General features: G+C 38.6%; 1 protein-coding gene across 1 annotated transcript in view; it reads left to right on the top strand.

The window, feature by feature from the left end:
* Positions 1 to 22,315, top strand: part of LOC132695425 (uncharacterized) — an 85,511-nt gene extending 63,196 nt beyond the window's left edge. Inside the window, exon 4 of the mRNA XM_078450543.1 lies at positions 22,220 to 22,315. The gene's annotated coding sequence lies outside the window, so the exon portion shown is untranslated. The remainder of the gene's footprint in view (positions 1 to 22,219) is intronic.
* The last annotated feature ends 306 nt before the right edge of the window (positions 22,316 to 22,621 follow it).

Here is a 22,621-nt window from a genome sequence, read left to right as displayed (position 1 = left end):
CAGGGGAGGGTCAGATAGAGGGAGATACAGAATCTGAAACAGGCTCCAGGCTCTGAGCTGTCAGCACAGAGCCCGACGCAGGGCTCGAACTCATGGACCGCGAGATCATGACCTGAGCCGAAGTTGGCCGCTCAACCGACTGAGCCACCCAGGCGCCCCTGTTGTATTATTTTAGATGTTGCTTTATAGTTCACAGTATATATCTTTAACCTGTAAGAGTCTTCTGCTAAGTGATACCATGCCACTTCATGCTTAGTGTAAAGAACCTTACCGCATTATGCTTCCATTTTTTCCCCCTCAGTCCTTTGTTGTTGTTGTTGTTGTTGTTGTTGTTTTTACATTTATTTAGTTTTGAGAAACAGAGTGAGACAAAGCGTGAGCAGGGGAGGGGCAGAGAGAGAAGGAGACACAGAATCTGAAGCAGGCTCCAGGCTCTGAGCACGCAGTAAGCACAGAGCCTGATGAGGGGCTCGAACCCACAAACCGTGAGATCATGACCCGAGCCAAAGTCGGACACTCAACTGACTGAGCCACCCAGGTGCCCCTCCCCTCAGTCCTTTGTTCTGTTGGTGTTGTACATCTTAACTTAAGTGTAATGCTTCAGCTCCACAGTACGTTGGTTGTTTTTTTTTTTACTTTGGACAGTGCATTATCTTTTAAAGATATTTAACTAAGAAGAAAAAGTGTGTTTTATTTATGCACATAGTTATCATTTATGGCACTCTTTCTTCCATAGTGTAGTTTTTTATCTAATATCATTTTCTCCTTGCCTGAAAGACTTTCGTTAATATTTCCTGTAGTAAAAGCTAGTTAGTGATTACTTTTTCTGTATGTCTTCAAAGTCTTCACTTTGCTTTTATTTTTAAAAGATATCTTTGCTGCGTATAAAATTCTAGTTTGACAATTTGGGGAATGTCTTTAAATATATTGCTCAAGTACTTTCTGACTTGCATTGTTTCCTATAGGAAATCTGTTTTCATTGTATATTTATTCTTCTCTGTATAATATGTCTTCTTTGGCTGCTTTTAATAATTGCTCTTTGTCAGTGGTTTTGGTAAATTTGTTTATGATACACTTTGTAATTCTGCTCATTTTTCTTGTGTTGGGGTTCATTTAGTTTCTTCGTAGTTTATTTTATCAAATTTGGGAAGTTTGGGGCCATTTTTCGTAACTGTTTTCCCCCCACTCTTGCAGACTCCGGTTACACATATATGAGGCCATTTGAAGTTTTATCATATCTCACTGATGACCTATTCAATTTGGGGGAGGATCTTTCCTCTTTCTGTTTCTTTTTGGCTAATTTCAATTGCTAAATCTTCAAGTTCGCTGATCTTCTGCAGTGTCTAACCTGCCATTTATGTCATCCACAAAAGTTTTCATCTCCAACATTGTAGTGTTCATCTCTAGAGGTGTGATTTGGGTCTTTTAAAATGTCTTCCATATTCAATCATCCTCTAACTTCTGAACATCTAGAAGACAGTTACTGTAGTGGTTTCTTGTCTACTGATTCTATATTTTGGTAGTATTTAGGTCTTTCTTGATTGATTTTTCTCTTCATTACATTATAATTTCCAGGTTATATTTTCCTGATGCCTTATATCACTAGCAATTTTTTGCTGGATGCCAACCATTGTGAATTTTATCTTGTTATATGCTGGATATTTTTGTATGCCTATAAAATATTCTTGATCTTTGTTCTGGGACAAGGTTAAGTTACTTGGAAACAGTTTTATCCCTTTGGATTTTAGTTACAAGGTTTGCTGGGCAGGACCAGAGCAGTATTTACTCTAGTGCTAATTTGACCCATTACTAAGGCAAAACTCTTTCAAGTACTCTGCAAAATATCCCATGAATTAGGAGGTTTTTCACTCTGGATTGTGGTAACCGGAACTCTTCCTGGTCCTGCGTGACTTATGAGAGTTTTCCCTCTAATACTTTCTGGCGTTCTTCCCGTGGCCTTTGGTAGTTCTGTCCATGCATGAACAGATCAGTACTCAGCTGAAGGCTCACGGGGTCCCTCTGCAGATGTCCAGTGTTTTCTTTCTGAGGCTCTCCCTTTTCTGTTAGTCTGCCTCAGAATTTAGCTGCCTTGGACTCCCTGAATGCCTCACTTTGTCTCCTCAACGTACAGAGATTGTTGGGCTCCATCTGAGTCTTTCCTCCCTGAACTGGGGCCTGGAAACTCTCTCCAGGCAGTAATGGAACTATCATAAGACTCACTTCATGTGTTTTCTACCTCTCAGGAATCACCATCCTTTTTTTTTTTTTTTTCCTGACCCAATATCTTGAAAACTATTGTTTCACGTATATTGTCTGGTTTGGGGTTTGTTTCGGTCAGGAGCTGTGGTACAGTAAGAAATATATTTGGTCTTTGTCCGTGGTTCTTGGCACAGAACTCCTCTAAAATTTTTGGAATTCCCTGAGAGATAGGATTGTTATTCCTAATGGGCTCTTTTCATCACATATGAGTTTATGCTAATAAAGTGACATAAGCTAAGAGCCCTAGAGAGCCTCGGAGATGAGCTGATCACCAGAAAGGTCAAGTAATTAGAGACTTGGAACGTTCAGCTACACCCCCCATTGACCTCCAGAGAGGGAAGGAGGCTGGAGATTGATCTCTGTTAAAAGTGGGGGTGTGGGGGGAGGGAGTGGGCGATGGGCATTAAGGAGAACACTTGTTGGGATGAGCACTGGGTGTTATGTGCAAGACAGTAATCACTGGATTCTGCTCCTGAAGCCAAGACTACGTTGTATGCTATCTAACTTGAGAATAAAACAAAAACAAAAACAAATCTTGTGCAAGAAGTTCAGACAGCTTCCAGATTGGTGAACACATTGGCTGGCTGGAAGGGTGGCATGCCATCCTCCCACCTGCCCAGCATGTGCCTCGTTCTATGCAAAGCTTCCATTTGGCTGTTCCTGAATTGTAGCCTTCATAATAAAGCATAAGCACACATAACTAAAATATTTACCTGAGTTCTGTGAGCCATCCTAGCAAATTATCCAGTCTTAGTGGGGTCATGGGAGCCCCTGGTTTATAGTTGGTCCGTCAGAGTAGTGGTGTTTCCAGACTTGTGACCGATGTCTGAAGTGGGGGCCGTCTTGTGGGATGAGCCCGTAGACCTGGGGATTCTCGTTGGTTTCAGAAAGAACATGCAGAGCAGAATAAGTCCCTGTTAAGTGATCTAGGCTGGAAGTCAAACTTTCCAGTTTCAAAAAGTGTAAATAAATAAAATACTAAATTGAGATGTAATCAACAGGCCCACTGAGTGTGAAAAGAATATCCCAGGGACGCCTGGGGCTCAGTCGGTTAAGCATCCGACTTCGGCTCAGGTCATGATCTCACGGTTTGTGAATTCGAGCCTCGCGTCAGGCTCTGTGCTGACAGCTTGGAGCCTGGAGCCTGCTTCAGATTCCGTGTCTCCCCCTCTCTCTGCCCCTCCCCAACTTGTGCTCTGTCTCTCTGTGTCTCTCAAAAAATAAATAAATGTAAAAAAAATTAAAAAAAAAAAAAAAAGAATATCCCATATCATAGAAGCAGCAATAGAGTTTCTGGACAGGCAAAATTGTACGGTATTTGAGTAAACTGACTAAATCTCCCACCCTCCCAAGTGAAAACAACGACGACAACAACAAAACTGGAAACTTGGCATGCAAGACAGAGATGAAAAACCTATTCTTGAAGAATATACATAATTAAAAAAAATTTAGTAGCCAAATTTAATTAAAAAGTGTGAAATTAATTTTAATAATGTCTTTTGATTAACTCAATATAACTTAAATATTATTTCAACACATAATCAATTTAAAAATTAGTAAGGAGGTATTTTAAATTATTTCTACTAAGACTGAATCTGGCATGTATTTTATACTTGGAGCGCATCTCAGGTAAGACTTGTCACATTTTAGTTTCTCAGTAGCTGCTTGTGGCTAGTGGTTCCCATGATGACCAGTGGGGCTACAGAGGAACTTAATGAGACTACGAAATTAACAAGAGAAAATAAGAAAGTTTAAAAAATGAGCTGAAACGACAACACACAGGTTGAGGGGGAGTTTATATTAGTGTCCGACCCGTATCTCCCCAGCCTTGCCCTCTATACAACTATTCTCTATAGAACTGGGAGTCCTGTGGGTACCTGTGACACTGTGCCTGAGGTCACTTTTCTGACCAAAGCAGTAGGCTCAGCCCACCTTCAGGGCAAGTGAGAAGTCTCAGAGTGTGAATGTTCCCAAGAAACAGCCTACACGTAGTGACAGACAGACAGGAAGCTGGTGGACAATACTCCAGCTTCTTTGCCTTCAGTTGGGATAATTCTGAGACATGTTCTCGAGTGTCTCAAAGAGTTCCCCCGTAGGTTTTAGCTCTAGCTGCCCACAGCGATTACTTGCTTGGCACTATTATTGGATCGCTTCCCTTTCATGTTTTACTTCCCCACTCCTTTGTTAGTGTTTCTTGGAATTGCCTCTCAAATAAATTACTTGCACTCACATTCTTGGGTCTGCTTCTGGGGAGTGCAGCTCATGACATATAGTTTAGGAAGAAATTGACAGACCAAACAACTTCCCCACAAAGCCATTAAAAATTTTTAAAAAACAGTGAAGAGAGAACAGATACAGTGTAAAATCAATTATTGATAATACGCTTGAGAATCACAGTGTGTAGATTTTTTTTTTTTTTTTAAGCCAGAGAAACTTAAAGAGTAGATATGTAAAGGACAAAGACTAATTAGAATAAAGGTAATTGGGGTCCTGGAATTAGAGAAACTAAGAAATGGATTAGTCATTGTACCTAAAAGTTAGTAAAAGAGAATTTTCCTAATTAGAGGAAGAAATTCACCTAGAACATCTTGCTCCTGGAACAGAATTGACATGTGAGTGGTAAACAGATGTATCCTAATGGTTTTTGCATTTCACTGATTAGGGCAAATTCTTTACATATCTAGGTGAATACTAATTATATATCCGAAAAAAACCAGGGTAGCCTGACTTCTCTAAGAATTATTCAATGTCCATAAAGTGCTGAGAAAAAGAAGGTAAGATCCAAGGATGTTTTTCTCTGTCAGGCTGACATTCAAATATAAAGGCAAGAAATAGACACACAGATAGATAATCTCAATCACAAACAAACCCAGGAGCCACATGACATTTTTGAAAAAAACAAGAAAAAACAAAGCCAAATAACTAAGAAGTGAACAGGGAAGCCACATTTAAAAGACTGTTAATAAAGACTCAATTCATTTAAATATAAAAATTAAAACAAAACAATTATGAAAAATGGTTACAGAATGTAAATGTTATAAACCTTGACAATGTAGGGATGCCTGGGTGGCTCAGTAGGTTAAGCGTCTGACTTCAGCTCAGGTCATGAGCTCGTAGTTCTTGAGTTTGAGTCCCTCATCGGGCTCTGTGCTGACAGCTCAGAGCCTGGAGCCTGCTTCAGATTCTGAGTCTCCCTCTCTCCCTGCCCCTCCCCCACTCATGCCCTGTCTCTCTCTCTGTCTCTCTGTCTCTCTGTCTCTCTCTCTCAAAAATAAACATTAAAAACAATTTTTAAAAAAAATTTTGCCAGTGTAATAAAAAAAAGGTAATATAACAATCAAAATCAAGCATGGAGGGAGAGGAAGGGAAGTGAGAAGAGGTTTATTTGTGGTCTTTTTTTTTTTAGTATTCTTCTGTAACTGGGACTCAACAGATGCAGTCTGAAGTTGTTAAATCAAGAAATGGAGAGTTAATAATAGTAAATGAAGTTACCGTGATTTTAAACAATAACAACCCCAAACGCAGATTATAAACTTCAAAACTTTTCAAAGAAACACACACACACATACCTATAAAACTAAATACAGAAATGGCTATACATTTGGCAATTGGTTGTAATAGAAAACTTAAGGTAAAATGGAATAATAATTACTAAATATATCTTTTATACTAATATATATAAATAAGAATAAGTTTACCCGATTCAAAAAGCTACAGAATAGAAAGAAGAAAAAACTCACAAAATCCAATCATACATTTAGAAGAATGAAATACTATGATTGCAAAATTAGGTGATTTTTTGAAGACATTATAATGAACTGATCAAAACCAGATAAATCCCTGGCTAGTGTAGTAATGATTTTTTTTTTTTAAAGAAAAAGGGACTGGGGTGCTGGGTGGCTCACTTGGTTGAGTGTCTGACTTCAGCTCAGGTTATGATCTCATGGTTCGTGAGTTCGAGCCCCACATCGGGCTCTCTGCTGTTCGTGCAGAGCCTGCTTTGGATCCTCTGTCCCCCTTTCTCTCTGCCCCTCACCCACTCACTTACTGTCTCTCAAAAATAAATAAACATTAACAAAAAAAAAAATAAAAAGAAAAAGGGACAGATATGCAATACTAGAAATGGAAAAGGGAAAATAGCTATTGATATAGAGGAAATGAAAAGGTCCTGAAAAAAATACATTTGAAAATATAAGTGAAAAATATTGGCTAGCAGCAGACAGACATATCTGAACAGGTAAGTAACAACAGAAGCAATTGAAAAGGTTATAGAAGAATTTCCTCCCTAATATCTCCAGGCTCATATGATTTTCCTGTAAATTCTTAAAATTTTTTAAGAGACAGGTAAATTGGATAGAATTTAAACTGTTGCAAAACACCAGAAAAAAGGAAATCCTTCAGATTGTATTTATGAAGAAAGCCTAACATTGGCATCAAAACCTGCAAGATAGGGCCAACCTGCTTATCAACATTCATGTGAAAATCCTAACAAATGGTGGAAATTGTAGGTCAGCAGTACTTAAAAAAAAATATGTCCTTAATAATTGGGTTCCTCCCAACCCACTAACAAGCGTTGGCTAGGAGGTGGAAGAAAAGGAACCCTCGTGCATTGGTGGCAGGAACGCAGGCTAGTGTGGCCACTGTGGAAAACATTGTGGAAGTTTCTCAAAAACTTAAAAATAGAATTACCATATGGTTCAGTAATTTCCCCACTGGGTATTTACCTAAAGGAAACAAATGCCAATTCAAGAAGATATATTCACCCTTATGTTTATTGCAACATTATTTACAATAGCCAAGATGTGGAAACAATGTCCATCTATAGATGAATAGATAAAGAAAATGGGGTATGTAGACATATATATATAATTCCATGGTATGTGTATATATATATATATATATATATATATATATACACATATAAATTCCATGGTATGTGTATATATATATGTATATATATGTATCCATGGAATTTTACTCAACCACATAAAAAAAAAGGGATCTTGCCATTTGCACCAACATGGATGGAGCCAGAGGGTATAATGCTAAGTGAAATAAATTAATCAGAGAAAGACAAATACCATATGATTTTACTCATATGTGGAATTTAAGAGACAAAACAAATGAACAAACTAAAAAAGGAGACGAACAGAAAACCAGTCTATTAAATACAGAGAACAAACTGATGGTTTCTATGGGAGAGGTGGAGGGGGGGATGGGTGAAATAGAGGGGATCGAGAGTACACTTATTTTGATGAGCACTGGGAAATGTATACAATTCTTGAATCATTTTATTGTACATCTGAGACTCATATAACACTGTATGTTAATAAAAAAATTGGGCTTCCTCTCTGGACTGCAAGGGTGAGTCAATATTAGGAAAACTCTGAATATATTATATCTTATCAATAGCCCCAAGGGGGAAATGTATATAATTACTGTAATAGACGCAGAAAAAAAGTTAGACAAAGCCCAACATCTAACATGATTACCACAATAGAGAATAAATTAAGAATAGATGACAACAGCAGATTGCACATATTCCTCAGGTGGACATGGTGCATTCTCCAGGATAAACCGTATGTTAGGCCATGGTAAGTCTTAGTAAGTTTCAAAAGATTGAAAGCAGACAAATTATCCCTTCTGATCACAATGGGATGAAACTAGAAATCAATAACCAAAGGAAAACTGGAAAATTCACAAATACGTGGAAAGCAAACATGTTGTTGAACCACCAGTGGATCAAAGAAGAAATCACAAGGGACATTAGAAAATCCTTTGAGCTAAATGAAAACAAAACACCACAGACCAAAACTTATGGGATGCAGCCAGAGCAGTGCTAAGAGAGAAAGCTATAGCTGTACATGCAGACATTAAAAACGGTCTGTCCTAGAAAGTGTTCCACGTCCAAGAGAAGAATGTGTGTTCTGCTGTTGTTGGATGGAGAGAATGTTCTGTGTGTGTTTTATGTGTGTGTAGTGTTCTGTATAGATAGGTTGTCCATTCATCCAGCCATGCACACACCCACCCACCCACCCACCCATCCATCCATCCATCCCACCCACCCTCCCACCCTACCCCTCAATCTTTCTATCTTACTATGGGACCTTTATACCTGTTAGCCCGTGGCTTGGAAAATGGCACCCTGAGATGTTCACATGGCTGATTTCTCCCCATCACTCAGATCTATGCTCCAACATAACCTCAGAGAAGTTGTCTGATCACAGTGTCTAAAACCTACCTTACCATATCCCCAGTCATTCTGTATCTTGCTTCTTGGTCTGTTTTTTCCCAGATTGCTTCTCACAATCTGAAATTATATGAATTTATTGAGTTCTTTAGTTGTGTGTTCTCTGTCTCCCCCAGGAGAATATGAGCTCAATAAATGCAGAGGCTTTGTCTTGTTCACAGCAAGAGCATGACACATAGTTCATGAATATGTGTTTGTTAACATTTGTTAAATATTACCTGCTTTTCAAAATAGCACACTATTTGGAGTCAAATAAACTTGTTTGAACGGTTTTTCATGCTGGGAGATTTGAGAGGCAGTTCTATACCCTGTGTAATTTTTCTGTACTTTTTCCTTTGCTGGGGTTGCTACTTTTTTGGGGAGGGGAGGGGTTACTACTTTTTAATTTCATCGAAATTCTTTTTGTCCTTGGTTGTGTTGGGAGTAAAATGTTGGATCCTCTAAATCCATTTATACTGTATCTTTTACAGTTTTACATGTTTCAGTGAAATCCTCACTAACTTTTATCTGTTTTGGTATTTCGGATTTTAGAGTTGTTTCTATAAAACTTTTCCACAAGCAAGTTCTTTAAAAGCATTGCTATTCTTTTCAGAATATTTATACTATCTATGTTTCAGTACAATAGGTATTTCCTGTGATGATTACTTATTACAGTAAGTAAAAGTATTTGGGTGCCTGGAAGGCTCAGTAGGTTGAGCATTAAACTCTTAATTTCAGCTCAAGTCGTGATCCCAGGGACATGGGATCGAGCCCCATGTCTGTGCAGAGCCTGCTTAAGATTCTCTGTCTCTCTCCCCCTCTCCCCTGCTTGTGTTCTCTCTCTCTAAAATAAAATAATAATAATAATAATAAATAAATAAAGTAGAATTACTTAAGAAAATCTTAGAATTTCAGAGTAGAAGGGAACGTTAATTTATTATGTGGTATTCACATTTTTGTGTATTGAACTGCCCGTATTGAATATACATGTATGTGAAATTAGGTTGTGTGCAGTTAATCTCACTTTCGGAAGTTTGGCTATCAAAATGATGACTCTCCCATCAAAAGTATGCATTTTTTCATGTTACCTTTTAATAACCTATAAAGGCAAAGTTATGCGCTGTTTTTACTTTGTCTCTTACTACCTTTAAAGTTCCTTTTCATCAAGGTCTTAGGTGTCCGTGTCTCATAACAGTGTCTCTTTACTTTGATCAGCGTCCTCTTCTTTATCCTCTCTCCCCAGAGTCGCTCAGATTCTCATGTGCTTTGAGTCTCAGATAGAGCCAAACACCCCACTGGATCCAATACCTGGCACTTCCTTTCTGTCTCTGACAACACTAACTCTAGGCAATATTTTAGAGTCCGTTTTAAAGTTAGATTAGTATTTAAGAAGCAAGAAAGCAAAAGAGATTGTGTTATACAATCTGGGGTCAAACCACTACCTCGTTCTTGTTTTCTCCCTGGGCATATGGCTTTTGTTGGTAATGGAAAAATACTGGCTATGAGGGGCAGACATGGCCCCCATGTCCTGGAAACAACAGAAAGAAAACTTGCTTATTTAAAAGTGGGATTGTGCTCCACTCAATTTTTATCACATCTTCAAATCCTGCCCTTGTTGAAGCTCAGCTCCTTATTCTAGGAAGCCATCTTTTTTGTCTGGATTCCTTTAAGGAACGGTCATTCATATCACATCACATTCTAGTTTTGTGATTGTTTCATGTTGTAGGACTGTTTCACCCTCTGCCTTGGAAAATGTAATCTTCTTGAAGGCAAGAACATACTTTAATAAAAAAAACAAATAAGCAACTATTTTTTAAATAAATTTTTAATGTTTATTTATTTTTGAGAGAGAGAGGGAGAGATAGAGAGAGAGGGAGAGGGAGGGAGGGGCAGAGAGAGAGGGAGACACAGAATCCGAAGCAGGCTCCAGGCTCTGAGCTGTCAGCACAGAGCCCAAGGTGGGGCTCAAACTCACAAACCATGAGATCATGACCTGAGCTGAAGTCGGACGCTCAACCGACTAAGCCATCCGGGCGCCCCAACAAGCAACTATTTAAATAGTACTGTAACTTTAGGTGATATATCCGGTACGATCATTTAAAATGATCTATTAAGGATCTAGTTTCTGAGAGGGAGTTTGATATCTAGATATAAGTCCAATTTCCGGAATTTTAATTCAGTAAATAGAAAAGGATCATTCTTTATGAGACATTATCATTTCCTTAATGTAGTTTTTAAGAAGTTCTATTCTCTGTTCTCACCCATCACTGCCACTCACCCCCATCGTGATAATCGCAGTTATCTTTATAGAGCAGCAAAAATGTGCCAAACAATGTGCTAAGCCTCCACAATATATTACTTAAATCTGACACCAACTCTACAAAATAAACGTTACTATTATAGTTATTACTATTATAATTATTATTGTTAGGGTCTCAGTGCACAGAAATGGGTTGAACATAATCCTCGGCTCATTCACAGCTCTTATTTGTTTAGTTACTTAATTACTGACTTTTAATAACATGCTAAACATCTGTGATCCCACCACCTGGAATGAAATCCAGGACCATAAGCTCGGGCCTGCTCTTCATCAACCAGTTCTCCTGCCTCTTCCCCGCTTAGGTCATAGAAAAGTAGGTATTGTTACCCAGTATTTCACAGATGAGGAGTCTGACACTTGGCGGAGGTTAAGAGTATTTTTTAGATCACCTAGCTGGTAAATGGACCCTTTGGGATCCAGACCGAGATGGGTCTAACTGCGACATCTAGCCTCGAAGCTGCTTGCTGCTTCTCCCAATTGTGTTTGCCTGCAAGATGGCAGAGAGGTGGTGTTCAATGAAATAAAGTGGGTACTGGGACCCAAGTCACGGAAAATACGGGAGCCCCCTGCGAGTACGCTGGTTCATCCTCAGCCTGGAACTTTGTTTTGGTTTATTCAGCCCTCTCTAGGTTAGTTCACAGCTCAGTTGTCTCATGGCAAGACATACTCCAGTTGGTTCAGCTTTCAAAACCCAAACGAAAAGAAGATATAATTCAGGGCAGCACTTATAAACCGCTTAGGTGTGGAAGAGAATTTTTGCCAAATGACCACCTTGTTGCACGTGGTAGTTTGAAAGCGATAATTTCAGCAGAAAGACCTTACTTGATTACTATAAAAAGAACCTTTTTTGGGCCTTCAGTTGATAGTGGCTAATGTGCAGAGTCTGATGTTCTATAGAATGTATATAGGTTTATACTTGGTTGTCTTAATCCCGCTAGTATATTGAATTACAGATGAGAACATGTGCGTGCGTGTGCTCGCTCTCTCTCTCTCTCTCTCTCTCTGTCCTCCTGTAATAGAAATGCAAAGTTAAAGACAGAGACTAATTAGTGTGGCCTTAAGAAATCCCATAAAACAGCATGTGCTCAGATACCCAGGAGAATGCCAATAGAACTGAAAGGCACATCCACTGGACATCACAGGGGTTTGTCCTCAGATAATTATTTCCTTTTTGGATTTAATAGAGAAGAACGTAAAACGTAACACTGGAAACTTGCAGAATGATTGATCCTTCACAACAGAATTAAACAAGAAAGAGTGAATCATCGTAGCAAGGGTGTGTGGTGAATGAGGAAGTGGTTATTATAGCGCAGGGAGAACAAGGTCTCCATTAATGGTGCCAAGCGTGTGAAACGCTAAGGGTAGGATATTCGATTATCAAGTCTTGACCATGACCATTGTGGAATAAATAAGATTTATGTGAATAATCTATTGAACTGTATTTCCAGCCTCCTGAGAGAAATAATGTTACCAAAAGAAAGCATGTCCACAACTTATCTGAGATGCTTTACCTGATTCCCAATTGTAATTAGGTGGGGGGGCTTTGGTTTATTTGCACAAATCAATTTAAACACATCTGGTACTTAGAAAACAAGGGAAATAGCTCAAAATTGTGGCTCATACATTCTATTTGTGTTGTTGGTCACCATACCAAGGCTAGAAATCAACACAAGGTATGTTTACTACCTATTTGGCTGAGACTATGTTCTAAAACTTGAGCCTTGGTGGACACAGTTTTTTTTATTTCAGTGATACAAATTCATATTTCCCCCTGGATTCCAGTTAGCTGAATTTACTGCCTATGGGGTCCAAATGCCCAGTACTTTCAAACTTCTTCACAATATCTTTGTTCTTGAAATAAATACAGAAAGTAAGGGTTCCACTTTGCTTCAAATGGCAATATTCTCTTTGAGCAGATACGGGTCTAATAGAGCGCTGAGCAGATATTAATTGGCTGAATACCTCCTAAACATTATATAGAGTGCCAGTCAGGAAGCACAAACCCAGAAGAAAAGAGATCTGTTTCCAACCCTCAGACCTAAGTAGAGCTCAGAGTCCACTCTTTGCCTTTTTCGAACACGGTTTCTCCTCTGAACTACCTTCCGAGGATGCTATGTAACTAGTACTATTCTAGATGCTTGGAAGGTAAGTCATTTTATACTTACAATGGAGGCCTTCGGGTATTAGGAACTAATTTTCCCTCTTAACCCTAGTTAAGAAAGGCTGGTGGATTTGAGTAGAGGGGACAGGGAGATAAGTATTGAATAAACATGTACACATGTAATAAATTATAATTGTGAAAACACATTGTGAGAGACTTTACCTAGGGGTAGACCTTTGGCCAACTCTGTGGGGAGGTAGGGTAGCCTTTCATTCAGGCAAATTTCCTTGTTGAACTCTTTGGTTTAATTTTTAAAATTTAATAGCAGTTTTCTGCTATACAAGTAATACGTTGTATAAAAAAATTGGGAAAAAAACTTAAAAAATAAGGAAGAAAGAGCATCTCCCTTTTTTGGTAGTTAATTCTTTTACTCTCTTCACTCAGAGTATTCTGTGCTTTTATTTTTAGAATGACTTTTTCCTTCTGCTACCTTCCAGATCCTATAAAGAGTATTCAAGTTCTCCCCAAATGTTTTTGTGCTTTCATTTTTCTCTTGCTTTTAACTCTTTAATTCAGGCAGTTCCATTTTTCTATGGGTAGTGAATTGTTCCATCCCCATTTACTGATCATTTTTTCTCACTATTTTGAAATGCTTCCTTTCTACTGTAATATTTATATGTATGTGTGCAACTGTTCCTGAACGTACTTTTTTCCATTGAAAAAAATTTCCTATGTTTTGTTGTATTTACTAGGACAGCTTTAGACTACCTTTTGATGACTGATTGCACTTATCTCAAACGTTCCCAGCTATTTACTCTTCCGGTTGAACTTTATTTTTTTTTTTTTTTTAATTTTTTTAACGTTTATTTATTTTTGAGACAGAGAGAGACACAGCATGAACAGGGGAGGGGCAGAGAGAGAGGGAGACACAGAATCGGAAGCAGGCTCCAGGCTCTGAGCCATCAGCCCAGAGCCCGACGCGGGGCTTAAACTCGCGGACCGCGAGATCATGACCTGAGCTGAAGTCGGATGCTTAACCGACTGAGCCACCCAGGCGCCCCTTCCAGTTGAACTTTAGAATCAATGTAACAGTTCAAAAATTCCACTGCACTGAATTTATATGTTAGTGTGGGGAACGCTGGCATATTTACCCTTTGAAGTTTTCTGATACAGCAATCGCAATATTTTGTCAAGCGTTCTAGTGTTTGTACGTTATTCAAGAAAGTTTTGGAGTTATCCTCTCATAGCTCTTGTACATTTATTATTAAATTTACCCCTAGGTATTTTTGAAAAATTACTTTCTTATTTGGAAAAGGATCTGCTTTTAATTGCATAGTCACTGGTTATTATTGGTTTTTTGTATATTCATCTTACATTTTGCTACACTTTCAGACTAATTCAAATTATTTCTCAGTTGATTGTTTTGGATTTTCTCAGTGGCCAACACTATCATCAAAAATAATGATATTTTCATCTCTTCCTTTCCAGTGTTTATTATTCTTACGATTTTTGTTTCAGAATCGTATCACCTAGGATTTTGGAATAATGTTAAACAGAGAAGACCGAGTAGGAGTTCATGTCTTTTTTCTTACACTAATGGGAATGCTTGCAAGAGGATATGCAGTCAGTTTCTAGATCATTTGTTAATTAACAGAGCCTTTTTCAAGCTAGGGAAATTTTCTTCAATTCTAAAAATATATAGCCTTTTTTGTGTGTATGCTATTCTTACAGATGGTTTTGTATCTATGCCGTCAGTGTTAGGCTAGCCTCACGTAACATGCTAGAAAAGTTATCACCTTTACCTATGCTCTGCAGTGGTATTGGGAATGATTAAAGATCTGTTTCTTAAAGATTTGCTTTCCTTCATCTCTAAAACCACGTGATACAGATGGCTTGTTTTGAAAGTCGTATCTTTAACAACCTTCAGTGCTTTCTATACTTGGTTTTCTATAGCCTGGTTTTCTCTCACCTTTGGAATCAGTTCTGACAATGTATGCTTTCCTTGAACTCATCTGTGTGACTTCTTATTGCCATAAATTGGCGTGTAGGATTCGCTAAATTATTATTATTATTCACTGATAGATGTATGGATAAAGAAGATGTAGTATGTATGTACGTGTGCACATATGTGTATATATGTACATATATGTATATATATGTATGTATACACAGTGTATCCACACACCGTGGAATATTATTCAGGCATAAAAAAGAATATCTTGCCACTGGCAATAACATGGCTGGACCTAGAGGGTATAATGCTGAGTAAAATAAGTCAGAGAAAGACAAATACCATATGATCTTACTCATGTGTAGAATTTAAGAAACAAAACAAAGAAAGAAAGAGAAAAGACAAAAAAGCGAATTCTTAGAGAATAAACTGGGGTTCCCAGAGGGGAGGTGGGTGGGGCATGGGTGAAATCAGTGATGGGGCTTAAGGAGCACACTTGTAATGAGCACTGGGTATTGTATGGAAGTGATGGGTCACTGTACTGTACATCTGAAACTAACATAACATTATATGCTAACTATCCTAGAATTAAAATTCTTAAAAATTGAATGAGGTCACACTAAAAATAATCGGGTTAAAGTATATCTAATTAATATCAAGGGATCTACTATATTGACTTAGCGTAATACAAAGTTGTCTTGAAGATAGCTTAGAAAGAACCTAAAATTCTGGGCGAGGAAGGTCGGAATTTATTCTTTTGGTCAATAATGTCGGGGAAGTTTTATAAGTAAAAGAAGGGCACATTCACACCTGAGGCAAGAAATCTGATGCAATGTGTCAGAGGTCACAGAAAAGGACACTGTAAGCTGAATGATAAAGAGGTTATTGAATAGCACAGTCTAGAAAGGAGAGAAGTTAGGGTCATTGTATTCCACTGGGAACATAGATGAGCTAGTTTGGAAAATGCCCTGAGTATATGACATGCATCTGGGAGGTGGATGTGAACAGAGTATAATAGAAAACCTGTAATACCTGGCCTGGGAGAAGGGAAGGAAATGGGGAGAGAGTTCAAGGAGACCACGATAAGAACTATCCAGTGGCTAGGCAAAATTGGTCTTTTGCCTACAGCTGGTTCTCAATCTAACTGAAGACTGATGGGGAAATAAAACATACTTTACTCAACTTAACACAAACTTAAAATGTTTTCTGCTTCTGTGATTTCAGTGTTAACAGTCAATTCTAAACAAGGAAGCTCCGGTAGAAAAATGTATCCTCTTTTTTTTTTTCACTTCCCTTAGATTTAGCAGGTGGTACAGAGGAAGGAAAAATAATAATATTTTTTTAATTCTCTTTTTTGAATTTTAAGGAGGTTCCACACCCAACATGGGACTTGAACTCACAACCCTAAGATCAAGAGTTGCATGCTCTACCAACTGAGCCAGTCACATGGCCCTAAAATTATTATTATTTAAAAAAAATTTTTTTAAGTTTATTTTTGAGACAGGGAGAGCATGAGCAGGGTAGAGGCAGGGAGAAAAGGACAGAGAGAGAATGCCGAACAGGCTCCATACTGTCAGCACAGAGCCCAGTGCGGGACTTATACTCATGAACCATGAGACCATGACATGAGCTGAAATTAAGAGTCGGATGCTTAGCCCAGGCACCCCTAAAATTATTATTTTAAAAAACATATGTACCCAAAGGAGTAGAAAACTTACGTCTATGCAAAAACCTGCACATAGCTATTTATGGCAGCCTTATCCATTATTGCCAAAACTTGGAGGAAGCCAATATGTCCTCCAGTAGGTGAATGGATAAATAAACTATGGTACATCCAGACAGTGAAATATTATTTGCCACTAAAAAGAAATGAGCTCTCAAGCCATGAAACTATGGAAGAAGCTTAAAGGCCTATTAGGTGGAAGAAGCCAACCTGAAAAGGCTACATACTATGTGATTCCAACTATATGACATTCTGGAAAAGGCAAAGCTATGGAGACAATAAAAAGATCAGTGGTTGCTGAAGGGGTGAGAAAATCAGGGCAAGAAGAAATAAATAGGCAGAGCACAGAGGATTTTTTTAGGGCAGTGAAAATACTCTGTAGAGCACTAATAATGGGCACATACAGTTATACACTTGTCCAGATCCATAAAATGTACAACACCAGAGTGAACTCTAAGGTAAACTGCGGACTTAGGGTCATTATGATGTGTCAATGCAGATTCATCCTTGGTGAAAAATGTACCATTGTGGTAGGTGACGTTGATAACTGGGGAGGCTATGTGTGCGTGTGTGCGTGCGTGCGTGTGTGTAGAGGGGGGTATGTGGGAAATCTCCGTACTACCTTCCCAATTTTATTGTAAACCTAAGACTACTCTAAAAAATAAAATCTCAAATATATATAAGACTTAATTAAGGGACAGTGTTAGCAGCGAGAATATCCTGAATTCAGAAGCGTCTGGAATCCAGACATCTAGGAGTCACTACGGTGGCTGGCGGCTGCCGATCAGCACCCACAAAGCTGGTGCCAAACACTGGGATGATGACTTGGGCCACTGCAGTTGCGTTCCCATGACTCCATGAGATTTCTCCATGAGATTTCTTGTCGTGGAAATAGCAACAGTGGCCTCCTTTTCTCTGCAGCCATCAAAAATGAAGGAAATGCATTTAATTGGATGGTACTTGCATCCAGAACATTAGCACCAAGAAACCAGGAGATGTAGGTTATTCTTATTTTTTATTATTTTCGCTTTTCCGCCCCAGCGGTGCCCTAGAAGGTGGGAGGAATGGAGTTGAGGAAGCCAGTCCTCAATTTGTCTTTTTCTTCCCATGTATTTATTTTTACAATCATTTGTTCGTATAAGTATGGACTCATGAGTATTCATTTTGTGCTCTGGGTTATCCAGTACTAATTTATTTAATTGCCCAAATTATTTCAGCCTTGACCCTTGGAACCTCTTTGAGTTGGTCCCTGTGTCCTTTTGACATATGCCCCTCAATTTGGTTTCTGTTGTTTGAGTTGTGTGTGTGTGTGTGTGTGTGTGTGTGTGTGTGTGTGTGCACGTGCATCTCTGTTCTGACACTACAGGGTGTTCTAGGCTTTTCTCGTATGTTCCCCAACTCAGCCCTAGAATGAGCCACTGTTTCAAGGACCTGTAGTTCTTTTGTTGGAGAATGGTACTAGGAACAAAGATTGATTTGGGCACTGATTGTCATTCTTTGACCGTTGATCTTTCTGTGGCCTTATGTTTAGATATATATCTTACAAATATCATATACCTAAATTAAAAAAAATATGTAGTGTTACAATCTTGGACTTTCAATTATAGAATTTACATCCTTTGTTTGCTGTGATTGCTTATAATAGGACTCATTTTTGTAACACTTCGGATTTGTCCTGTTTCCGTGTTTGGTTTCACTTTTTGATTGATTTTTGTTTTGTTTCTCCTTCCCTGACTTTTTTTTTTTTTGATTGATTGATTAACTTTGCTTATATTCCTTCTGTCTCATTCTGTTTTTCCCTCTACTTGTTTGAAAATTATATGCTCTCTGTATATGTGTATACTTTTTTTTGAGAGAGAGAGAATGTGCAAGCAGAGAAGGGGCAGAGTGAAAGGGAGAGAGGGAATCCCAAGCAGCCTCCATGCCCACCGCAGCCCCGACACAGGGCTCGATCTTAGGACTGTGAGATCATGACATGAGCTGAAATCAGGAGTCAGACACTTAACTGACTGAGCCACCCAGACGTCCCTGTATACTCTTTTAGGAGTCACTTCACTCTTTTTTTTTTTTAACCTGCATTTAACTCAACAAAATCTGAAGTTAATATACCTCATTCCCAGACAATACGAGGACTTCAAGATGCTTCAAATGTATGATTAGTACCTCTCATATTATAGTCTATTGTTGACCTATATTTCATTTCTAGCATATTTTCCTCTCAAAAATCAAGCATTATATTATGGTTGTGTTCATTCAATGTTTATTTAGCTTTGTCCAGGTATTTCCGAATATCTTTCCTCATTAGTCTTTCTGTGTCTTGCATTTTCTGTCTTCAGTCATTTTTCTTCTGAGTCATATCCTTTAGAATTTCACTTAGTGAGGATGTTTTGACATTAAACCTTGTCAGTTTTTGTTCTTCTAACCATGTCTTCATCTTGCTGTAACTATTAATGTTTCATGATTCACTCGGTGACTGGGCCATGAAGCCAAGGTTAAAGGCAAATAGGTGCCACCCAGGGAAGAGACCAGTGCATGATTTGAGGTTGCTGAGAACAGACAACACATTTACAGCAAGAGAGGAAGAGAGAGTGCACAGTGTAGGGACACTCAGGCAACGTAGCTGCACCCGTCCTACTTTACATGGCAGTGGAAAGACCCCACACGCCACCCTGGGGTCTAAAAGACAGAAAGTGGGGAGCATGCCGAAGAGCCATTGATGCTTTGCTTAAGTGTACATCAAGCCCAGAACAAGGAAAGATATTCTTCCACAAGACGACAAGCTCAGCGCAGGCTGTGAGCACTCTTTAGGACATGTTCTGGGCTCAAGGCCAATGTTATGCAGCCAAGCAGGGGATGAGGCATTGCTCATGGCTGCCTTTCCTTTCAGTTTCTTTTCAGCTGAAATCAGTTTTGCTGTGTATAGAATTCTAGATTGACAGCTTTCCCCCCACTCAGTACTTTGATATATTATTTCAGACTCATTTCGGCTTCCATTATTGTTGTTGAACAGTTAAGTGGGAATTTACTTGTCATTCCCTTGAAGATGATCAGTTTTATTTCTCTAGCTACTCTTAAGACTTTTTTTCTCTTTGTCTTTGGAGTTCTGAAGTTTCACAGTCGAAGGGGCGATTTCTTTATTACTGTCCTATTAGGGACTCATTAGGCTTTCTTGATCTGAGGATTGGTGTCTTTCCCCACCTCTGTTAATTCTCAGCCATTATCTTTTAGTGTATTGCTTCCACTCTTTTCTCTGTTGTCTCTTTCTGATACTCTGATAAAATGTTTGTGAGTCATTTTTATTCTGTTCTCCGTGTATTTGAGACTTGGCTTCTTCTACATTCCATGTCTCATAAATCCCTCCTTTGTATTTTCCATGTCTTTATTTTTATGGACTGCATTTTAAGTGATTTATTCGGATATCATTTCAAGTTGACTGATTTTCTCTTCAACTATAGGCTTCACCCATTGAGTTGTAATTTTCACTTATATATTTTTATTATTATTTTTAAAGTTTATTTATTTTGAGAGAGAGCGAGGGGGGAGGGGGCAGAGAGAAAGGGAAGGGAGGGAGAGAGAGGATCCCAAGCATGCTCCGTGCTTAGTGCAGAGCCCGACTCAGGGCTCAAAGCAACGAACCACGAGATCATGACCTGAGTCCAAGTCAGACGCTTAACTGACTGTGCCAGCCAGGTGCCCCTTCACCTACTACATTTTTAATTTATAGAAGTGGTGTGGTTCTTTTTCAGATTTTCTTCGTCATTCTTTATAGCCTTCTCCCCTCCAACATGTATTTTTTTTTTTCAAACACTCCCAAGCAACTCTTCAATTCTCAGCAGACACTGACTGGTGTCCTATACATTTAACTCAATTTTGACACTGTCTACCTACAGAGTAGAGTCAGATACCATAGGTCAAGGGCTCAGTCCCACAAGACTGCCTCCCACTGTAGATACCAGTGGCAATTTATGTTATCACCTGTGCTTCTGACTGAGCAGCCATCAATCAGAGGTTCTCACAACCCCTCCTTGGGTTTTGACTAATTTGCTAGAGTGGGTCATAGAATTCAGGAGACCAGTTTACTTATTAACCATTTATTACACGGGGGATTAAAGGATGCAAATGAATAGTCAGATGAAGAGATACAATAAAGGGAAGTTTGAAAGGGTCCCAAACACAGACGCTTCTGTCCCATGGTTTTTGGAGTGCATCACCCTTCCAATACATGGATGGATTTTGGTTTGCCAACCTGGAAGCTCTCCAAATCTCTTACTCTTGGGTTTTTATGGAGGCTTAATTACATAGACATGATTGATTACATAATTGGCCATTGGTGATTGAACTCCATCTCTAGCTTCTGTCCCCTCCCCAGAGGTCTAGGGGTGAGGCCAAAAGTTCCAACCCTCTGATTACCTGATTGGTTTCCCTGGCAACCATCGTTCATCCTTAGAGCCTTTCCAAAAGTCTCATTAGCATAAACTCATGTGTGGTTGGAAGGAAGCTGATATAAATAGCAAGACACCTTTATTACTCTTGACATTTAGGAAATTCCAAGAATCTCAGGAGCTCTGTGCCAGGAATAAGGATGAAGACCAAATATATATAGATATAGATATAGATATAGATATAGATATAGATATAGATATTCCTTATTGTAAATCAAAATATCACCCCCCCCACACACACACACTATATTGTTTAAGTTTCTATTTTAGTTCTTTAAACACTCTATGGTTAATATTCTGTTTCTGAAAATTTGAATAGTTAAGGTCTGAGTGGGTTTGCTGACTGAATTTCTGCTTGTTTTCCATCAAGATGTCCTGTTTTCTTATGTTTCAACATTTTTCAAAAACTCTTACTTCCCTTGCTTTCATTTTCTGAATTAATAGGCTTCCCTCACTTTTTTTAAAACCAGTTTTGGATTTATACACAAATCAACTGGAAAGTACAGAGAGTTCCCAAATCATCCTGTACCCCCTGCCTGTTTCCCTTATTATTAACATCTTGCATTAGTGTGTTGTATTCGGTACAGTTAATGAGCCAATATTGATACATTATTATGAACTAAAGTCTATCGTTTCTTTAGGGTTCACTCCAAGTGTACATTCTGTGAGTTTTGATGAATGTATAATGACGTGGATCCACCATTACATTATCATACAGAATAGTTGCACCGACCCCAAATTCCTTGTGCTCTGTTTGTTAATCCTACTCTCCTTCCCCAAGCCCTGGCAACTATTGATCCTTTCACTGCCTCCATAGTTATACCTTTTCCAGAATGTCATATATTTGTAATCCTATAATATATAGCCTTTTCAGATTGGCTTCTTTCCCCTAGCAAAATGCATTTAGGCTTCTTCCATGTTCTTTCATGCTTGATAGCTCATTTCTTTTTAGTCGTGAATAATATTCATTGTCCAGACGCATCACATTTTATTTATCCATTCACCTGCTGAAGGACATCTTGTTTGCTTTCAAGTTTGGGTGATTATGAATAAAGCTGTTATAAATAGCTGTATGCAGGTTTTTGTGTGGCGTAAGTTTTCAACTCATTTGGGTAAACACCAGGGTGCACAGTGGCTAGAGAGTGTGGTAAAAGTATGCTTAGGTTTGTAAGAAACTTCTAAACTCTTTTCCAGAGTGGCTGTGCTGTTTTGCATTCCCACGGCGATGAATGAGAATTGCTGTTTGTATACAACCCTGCCAGTGTTTGGATTTTAGACATTCCAACAGGTATGTAATAGTATTTTCTGGTTTTAATTCGCCATTCTCTATTGTCATCTAATGTTGAGCATCTTTTCAAATGCTTATTTGCCATATGTGTATCTTCCTTGGTAAGATGTCTATTCAGATTTTTGGCCATTTCTAAATTGGGTTGTCTTCTTATTGTTGAGTTTTAAGAGTTCTTTATGTATTTTGGAAATGTTCCTTTGTCATATACTTTCTCCTAGTCTGTGACTTCTCTTTTATTCTCATAACAATATCTCTTATTGAGCAGAAGTTTTAAATTTCAGTAAAGTCCAATTTACCTGATTTTTCTT

The sequence above is a fragment of the Panthera onca genome, chromosome B4 (genome assembly GCF_046562875.1).
Source record: "Panthera onca isolate mPanOnc1 chromosome B4, mPanOnc1 haplotype 2, whole genome shotgun sequence".
Taxonomy (NCBI): domain Eukaryota; kingdom Metazoa; phylum Chordata; class Mammalia; order Carnivora; family Felidae; genus Panthera; species Panthera onca.
The sequence above is the reverse complement of the archived record's forward strand: the minus strand, read 5'-3'. Positions and strand labels throughout refer to the sequence as shown.